Source organism: Diabrotica undecimpunctata, chromosome 2 (genome assembly GCF_040954645.1).
Source record: "Diabrotica undecimpunctata isolate CICGRU chromosome 2, icDiaUnde3, whole genome shotgun sequence".
Taxonomy (NCBI): Eukaryota; Metazoa; Arthropoda; class Insecta; order Coleoptera; family Chrysomelidae; genus Diabrotica; species Diabrotica undecimpunctata.
In genome coordinates, this window is record NC_092804.1 from 30419750 (window position 1) to 30429054 (window position 9305).

Genomic DNA, 9305 nt, shown 5'->3' on the forward strand with positions numbered 1-9305 from the left:
AAAAACAGAAAACGAAATTTAAATGAGTGAAAGGCGAACAAACGTATATTAGCAAACAAACAAATAAAGAGGATACGTTCCTACGGGGACTTATAGAAGCTAAACCTATTGCCAGGAGACGGAAAGGATCGATGAGAATGATACTCAAAATGGCTCAGATTTTGTTTATCACATTCACCATCAATTCAAGCGAATTCCAGAATGCAAAGCAGCATTTTTGAGCCGTTATGCTATATCACAAGTTAGATTTCAGCGTTTGAATAACCAACTTCTCAGTGGACAATCGTCAAGAGATTTAAGAGGCCTGCAAAATAGGCCACGTGCTATAACGGCAAACTTGATTTTGAAATTTAAAGAGCATATTAAACCTTTTTTCGTGAAAACTACTCACTATTCAAACAAACCTCTGCATTATCTAGATACAAAATTAAACGTGAAGATAATGTATATCCTTTTCATAAAAAAACATCCTCACCTAAAAGGATTTCAGGACACTTTTATACTTATAATGAAGCTTAAGTTTTAAAATGTCCAAATATTTGTTCATTTCTGTAGGACTCTGAAGCATATTTTAGAAGAAATAACAGAACTGCATCTTTTTTCCGATGGTTGTTCTGAACAGAATTAGAATCAAAATGGTAAGATGTCTTGTTGCCCTACAAGGAACAAAACGCTTCAAAAATATATCACTGTTTTCCCGTCCGTGGTCACTCATTCTTACCTTGTGACAGAGATTTTATTACAGTTAAAAAAGTTGTGAGGAAACATGATAAGGTTTGCATTCGTCAAGAATATATAAATATGTAAATATAATCTGTTCTGCAAGACAACAAATACTTTTTACAGTTAGGAGATTGTTCATCCAGATATTCTAGGAATTTTTAAAATTGGTGGCCGATCAATTATAATAAAGCAGCTTCTTCAATACCAATGCCTGGAAGTCATGCAAAAAAAAAGAAAATTTCACCGTGTCTAATTACAGACAGTTTTTGTCTGTCATCTGGAGTAGTACTATTATGTTACTTCTTGGAAGATGACTACTCTTGAAGAAACGGACATTTAAAAATATCTAGTGTAGGTAATAAGTGTAAAGTAATACCTAATAAGTGTAGGTGATGAACTTTTTTCTTTTTATGACTTGTATTTCTTTTGTATCAGCTTCACTCTTAAGCAAGAATATCTTCTTTCGTTAGTTTTACTATTTAAATTATTTTTTATTTTTATTTTTTTGTCTATAGATTTTATCTATAGAAAATCTATAGACAAAAGCTTTTAAACTTATTTCTTTTAATTCAAGAGGTTAAATGAGTTGAAAAACAGTGCAAGTCCATAACTTACTTTTTATGATTTACATATTTTTTAGACATCAAACTCTCAGAATCTTTCGAAATAAGCAGACTTATAATAAATTGGAGGTAGAGACAAAGAAAACTGGTCTAAGGGTAAACGAAGAGAAAACCAAATACATGTGCATCAACAGACAAAAGGGACGAGATAGAATAGGGCAAAATGTTACAATAGACCCATATAACTTTGAAAGAGTGGAGAGTTTTAATTATCTCGGAGCAACAATCACTGCAGATAACGATATCGCGGAAGAGATTAAAGGAAGAATTCAGGCAGCAAACAGATGTATGTACATCCTCCACAATACTATTAAATCTAAAAGCCTAACACGAACATCAAAAATTAGAATATATAAAACGATGATTAGACCGATGCTTATGTACGGGTGTGAGACGTGGACTCTGACCAAAGAAACTGAAAGAAAACTTAGATGTTTTGAGAGGAAAATCCTCAGAAGAATCTTTGGGCCTTATCACGACATTAATAGCAACCAATACCGAATGAGAACAAATGCTGAGGTCAAGCAGATGTATAGAGCGAGCGATATAGTCCAAGAGATTAAATCCCAACGTCTAAGATGGGCTGGCCATGTCCACAGACTCCCTAATAACCGCCTTGCCAAGCTAATATGGGAAGAAGCTCCCACAGGAAGAAGGCCCTTAGGACGTCCACGAATGCGATGGAGAGACAATATATGGTTAGATCCAAGAACAATGGGACTACCCACTGACCCAATTATTATGGACGACCGTTCAAGATGGAAGTAAGTTGTGCAGTCAGCCAAAACCCACCCCTGGTTGTAGTGCTACGAGAAGAAGAAGAAGAAGAATATTTTTTAGAGTTTTTCGATTTAAAACGATGGATAATAATGAAATCTACCAATAAACTATACATGTAAAATGTGTACATCTTTCGTTAAAAAGTTTTTTGTAATTTACTCAAAATCATGTTTTTGGACTTACACTGTTTTTCATCTCACCGATTCAATTATTTATTTTTAAAAATAAATTAAACAGAACAGGCGACAGGACACATCCTTGTCTAATACTACTTTTACCTTCTAACTCATCTGATACTTTATTTTCTTTATATAGTACAGCTTTCTGATTGTAATAGAGGTTGATAATAATTAAAATGTCCTTGGTGTCTAAGTTTTTCTTGTCGAGTAATTGGATAAGTCGGCTGTATCTAACTTTATTAAAAGCTTTGTTGTAATCTAAGAAACATAGGTATACTGGTTGATTGACATTCACGCATCTTTGTATAAGTACACTATAGTATAATTGTTTATAGCTAATCGTGATTCTCTCGTTCCCATCGCATTTCTAAATCCAAATTGAGTTTTGCTAATATTTTCGTTAAGAGTTTTATATATTCTTCAATGTATGACCTTCAGGGATATTTTTAGTGTGTGGCTCATTATACCGATTGTTCGATGATCTTGTCATTTCTTTGCATTTAATGTCTTGGACAAAACTATAAAAGTATATGTCAGGCAAGCATCTGCTGTCACTCTTGAAGGATCAGATTCTACTGCATTCCCGTTTTTTTCTCTACCCATTTACCTTATGGGTAGAGTACTTAAATAAATAAGTTATAGATAGAGCATATAAAAGTCAGAAATATACTAGAATACAGCTTTAAAATCTTTATATTTAGGAAGCTCTCCATTTAGGTTTAGAATGAAATTGGATCTGAATATTTTATTCTTTTTACTTTATAAGTTTGATTTTGAAGGAACTATATACATATTATAGTAAACGTAGGTAGCAGCATATTTAATTTATGAACTTTTTCTTCATTCAAAATCCATTAAAATGTTTTTTGTTCATATAAATATCTAGCCTAGGCGTGATATGACCCATAAGTGCTCTAAACGACTGATATCCACATAAATATACTACATAAATACAAATCAGGTACAAGTTTGAGATGTATCAACATTTGTTGCACGTTCGGTCCTGTATTCTGCATATACTGTAGGTGCTGTTTTACGAATAATCCACTCTGTGAGTGGAATTAATAATCAATGTTTTTATAAAGTGGTATAAAAAAATGCACATCCGTTGTAGTTAAAACTTTATATCGAAAAAACCACTTTACATGGAAGGAAATTACCCGCACATTTATTGAAAATCCTTTCTATTTACCCCCATTTTAACGGTAATATTTATAATAATCCATCATAATTAAACGGAAAAGCGGAAATATCAGTAGCTCTAAAAACTTTTTGATCTAAAACTATTAAAATTATCAAATAATATGAGTTTTTATGCCAGATTTTTTTTTCTTGACAAAGTAATTATTAGGTTACAAAATAGTATTTAACATTGATCTATAATAACAATATAGTATCGTCGACATTCACGTTACGCAATAATATTTCTTGCATTTTTAGATCAAAATAAAACAAAAATTCTATTTGAAAAAATGATAAATAAATTTGGTATGCAATATTGTTTTAATCATTCAGTGCAATCGTTAAACGTACTAGCTTTTAACCAGTATATACGTAAAGTATTCTCTTCTTTTCGTCATGTATCCTTCAGTCAGTTGTTATACCTCATATATCCCTCCCAAAACTGCCGAGCACTTCCTGTCTGCTGACGACCTTGCTTTGGCCGTACAGGAGAGAACCTTCAAAAGGATCGAAACCAGGCTCGAGAAAGCACTTCGAGACCTTACAATTTACTAAGACAGAAACTTGCTAAAACCAACAAAACCAAAGTCTGATTTTCCACCTACGAAAAGAAAACTCAAGATCAGATTAAACGGACACCAACTAGCACACGCGGAGCATCCAATATACCTCGGACTATAGCTGGACAGAACACTCCTTATAATGCTTGGTAAGTGAGCACTGCCAAAAGACAGCTCTAGAGGTAACATCCCCTAACAATCTATTTCGGAAACCGTGCTACTGTAAATGGGGTGCCCAGCCAAATGTACTAACTACAGCTAAATCTCTCAGTTTCACCACGAGCGAGTATTCATTTCCTAAATCCACAAGGAAAATAATTCCTGTAGCTGGCTGTATACCACGTATAACAAAAGAGGTTATTCTTTGTATGTGGGTATATTTTATTTTATAAAAACCCTTAAAAGGGCAACATTACAAGCACGAACGTTTTCGGAACAACTGTTCCATCATCAGGTTAAAATGCCTAAAATAAGTATAAACCATTTAGTTACAACAAACGTGGTTTAAAATTTTGACTAAGGTTAAAAACAATGAAATGGTTATACTTACAGGTTAACATGCCTGAGCCACCAAAATATTTGGGTAAAAACCCTTTAAATTGAAAAATGTTACCGAAGAATGTACATGATGTTTATAATATTATATGATGTTTAATATTTTAATTAGATTTTACTTCAGGTAACATACACCCATGCTTAAGTGAGTTCCAGTGTCCGGAGAGTACACCTCTTCAAACGGACTACGGTTGGCAACTGATTGATGAAATACTCATGAGCGGTGTCAGAAACAAAATGTCAATGAACCATGAAACAGTGTTAGTTAAACATTATATTACTACAGCCAAAAGATTAAAAAACTTTGATGAAATTAAAATGATAACAGTAATCCAGGTGTTGGAATTTAAAAATTTCTCTATAATTATTTAATATTGGATGTAAAAGATGTAAATTACTGGTGTTGTTGAAGGTCATGTATAAGAAGATGACGTATGTATTAGGCAGCTTATTTTACTCTTTATCGTATGGAGTGTGGTCTAAAAGGTGTAATTTGTGAAGAATTAGCTGAAATATATGGAAATGTCCTTTTATGTTGCTAACATCTAGGACAAGGAAGAATAATTAGTATATATTTGTAGCTAATGTAAGACTTTTTTAAGTAGATGAAATTGTTTAATACTGCTAGTATCGTAAAAATTTTTTTAATATAAGTGAGTCCAATAGTTTGAGAAAAAATGATTGAAAATCTTCCGGCTGAAGGAATTAAAGTTATAATTTATGTGATTAAATTTAAAAATTTTATGGAAAGACTGAGATCCTCAGAGACCTGGCAGGAATAACAGTAAATGGAATGACTAAAGAATAAAGGGGAATGGGTTAAAGGGAAATGAATGAGTTAATCAACAAAATTAGAGATGATAGAGGTCCTTCATGCTTAAAGCATCTAGCACCCTGAACAAAATATATTTTGGTTGTGTTAAAATCTGATAAAATCAGATTTTAACACAACCAAAATATATTTTGTTCAGGGTGCTAGATGCTTTAAGCATGAAGGACCTCTATCATCTCTAATTTTGTTGATTAACTCATTCATTTCCCTTTAACCCATTCCCCTTTATTCTTTAGTCATTCCATTTACTGTTATTCCTGCCAGGTCTCTGAGGATCTCAGTCTTTCCATAAAATTTTTAAATTTAATCACATAAATTATAACTTTAATTCCTTCAGCCGGAAGATTTTCAATCATTTTTTCTCAAACTATTGGACTCACTTATATTAAAAAAATTTTTACGATACTAGCAGTATTAAACAATTTCATCTACTTAAAAAAGTCTTACATTAGCTACAAATATATACTAATTATTCTTCCTTGTCCTAGATGTTAGCAACATAAAAGGACATTTCCATATATTTCAGCTAATTCTTCACAAATTACACCTTTTAGACCACACTCCATACGATAAAGAGTAAAATAAGCTGCCTAATACATACGTCATCTTCTTATACATGACCTTCAACAACACCAGTAATTTACATCTTTTACATCCAATATTAAATAATTATAGAGAAATTTTTAAATTCCAACACCTGGATTACTGTTATCATTTTAATTTCATCAAAGTTTTTTAATCTTTTGGCTGTAGTAATATAATGTTTAACTAACACTGTTTCATGGTTCATTGACATTTTGTTTCTGACACCGCTCATGAGTATTTCATCAATCAGTTGCCAACCGTAGTCCGTTTGAAGAGGTGTACTCTCCGGACACTGGAACTCACTTAAGCATGGGTGTATGTTACCTGAAGTAAAATCTAATTAAAATATTAAACATCATATAATATTATAAACATCATGTACATTCTTCGGTAACATTTTTCAATTTAAAGGGTTTTTACCCAAATATTTTGGTGGCTCAGGCATGTTAACCTGTAAGTATAACCATTTCATTGTTTTTAACCTTAGTCAAAATTTTAAACCACGTTTGTTGTAACTAAATGGTTTATACTTATTTTAGGCATTTTAACCTGATGATGGAACAGTTGTTCCGAAAACGTTCGTGCTTGTAATGTTGCCCTTTTAAGGGTTTTTATAAAATAAAATATACCCACATACAAAGAATAACCTCTTTTATTCATTTCCTGTTTGAGGTAGATCGGCACACGCTAAGAAAGTGGACGAGACCCTAAAGGAAGCATGCCGAATAGCAACAGAGTGCCTGACAGCAACGCCACTAAAGAAACTATATCGATGTATGGGAATCGAATGACCAGACCTGCGAAGACGAACCACGTATTACACCGAGCGCTTCAGACAGTAATTTGGCGGCATACATGTGATGTGCCAAGAGCACTCACACGACGACGTGCGACCGAAATCCAGGAAAGGTTTACTCAGTGACGTTCCCGTGGAACCTGCAACCTGGTATCCTCCAATACTAACCACATCAACTGGTTGAACTACGACTGATGGACATGGCCAATAATGAATCAAAAGAGATCGGGCGTCGCCGCTGTGAAGACCAACAAAGCAAGATGAAGCCAGATTAATGAAAATAACACCATATGCATGTGCGGCCAAAGACAGTACATGGACGACCTGCTCCAGTGCAACCAATGCCCGTTTCCATTACCTGTGGCTTAACACCAAGGCAATAAACTGCACCCGATTCTGGGCCAAACACCTGAAATGATCACGCTTGGACACGAAAAAGTAGGTAATACTATAATTTTGTTATTTTCATTTTATCACTTAACATACAAATCGCTGTATGAAGTAATACCAATTCGTTTACTATAAGTGATGAAGTACGGAATATGGTTTGGAAATAAATATGCAGAAAACCAAAGTGATGATCATCGATAGCATCAAAAACAACCAAGCAGAGATAAGAAACATGGCAGGTTACGAAGTGATCAAACAATTTAATTACTTAGGCTCCAATATTATTAACAATGGAGGATCGAAGACGAGATCCATCGACGCATCACAATAGTCAGATTGGCAACAGCCAAACTCACAAAAATTTGGAAGAATACTGACATCACAAAAAACACAAAATTACGCCTTGTTCGAGCATTAATATTTCCTATCGCCACCTATGCTTCAGAAACTTGGACAATAAGAAAACCCGATACAAAGCGTATAATGGCATTTAAAATGTGGGTCTACCGTAGAATGTTGCATATACCATGGACCGCCCATCGCACAAATATCTCAATTCTAGCAAAACTTAACAAAACAACTAGACTAATCACTACTATCAACCAAAATATACTGAAATATTTTGGACATATAACTAGAACAAGAGAAGACATGTAGCGAATGATGGTTGAAGGTAATGTAGGGGGTAAAGGATTCAGAGGAAGATCTCCAGTACGGTGGTCGAACCAAATAAAGGACATGACTGGTTGCTTATTCTCTGAATCAAAGAAACACGCACAGAAGAGAGATAATTGGACAGAATCATTCAAAGTAATGAAAAAATTATATGAGAAAGCACTACCTAAAAAAATAAAAGAAAACTATTAGTCATTGAGGAAAGAAAACTGATGCCAACTCACGAGTTTGGATTCAGAAAAAAGTACATAGCTATGGACCAGGTCTATCGAATAATCAGTCTAATATACAGAGCAACAGAAGAGAAAAAAGTCTGTGCTTTAACTCTTGAAAGTGAAAGAAAGAACCAAATTGAATTTAGAGTTAAATAGATTAAAAGTCACGAAAATTACAGATAACTCTTAATATAAAGGTTATAGAGTCTTAAAACTTGATGTATATAGTTTTCTTTCCTTTATAAATCCACGTAGATGTAAATTACTAGAAAATTTCTAGTGGATTAAACGCACTTTAAGCGCTTTTTGACAAAATTTTAGTGTATATTTTATATATTTTACTTTCATCTTCTTCGATGCTAAGTCCATAATTATTTGTACCTCATCAATTATTATTAAATAGCTGTGAGAATTAACTATTTTTAAGTTTTGTACTCCAAATATACGTATTCATCTAATACTATAACTTTCGACAAACTGGAGATGTTTTATTATAACATTTAATTACATGTTTATAAATTTTGTTCCTATGTTTTGTCATATTATATTATTATATCTATTAGCCTGCTTACTTTTATATTTTCATTTTAATATTTCTTATTATGATCACATTTTTATTATATAGGATATATTTTGATGTCCAAACTATACATTTTTATATTACATATATAATAAAAATGATTGAATAAAAGAATTTGCTCGGGACTAATAATAAACATATCCATCATATTAGCAGGATGTAATTTGGACATTTCACAATAAAAATAAAGAAGAAAACATGCCAATCACACGTTCAGATATATGATATGTGAGGTCTGAAATCGAGATGAGTCGCGACAGCGTCTGGAACTATCCTGGAATGGGAAACATGGGGAATCTGTCAGATGTTGTTATTTTACCGGGAACGCTAGAAGTGACAGTCAAGCGGCGTGAATGCCTCTCGTCTAACCCAAGGGAAGGGACAATGGCACTCTTGTTCGAAAGATTATTTCGAGATTTTGAGGCCAGCCCACTACTAACCTTCATTAAGTGATGGTAAACGTCGACTTTTATTTTTTCGGGGCGCATCTTTATAAGGTTTGAGGGGAAGTCTTTATGGACATCTTGCAATGTTGCGGAATATATTATTATGTGTGTATATATTTAATATTTTCTAACGGAAAATTTAAATAAATGCAGTTAATTTGACTAATTAGGAAAGTAATTAAAA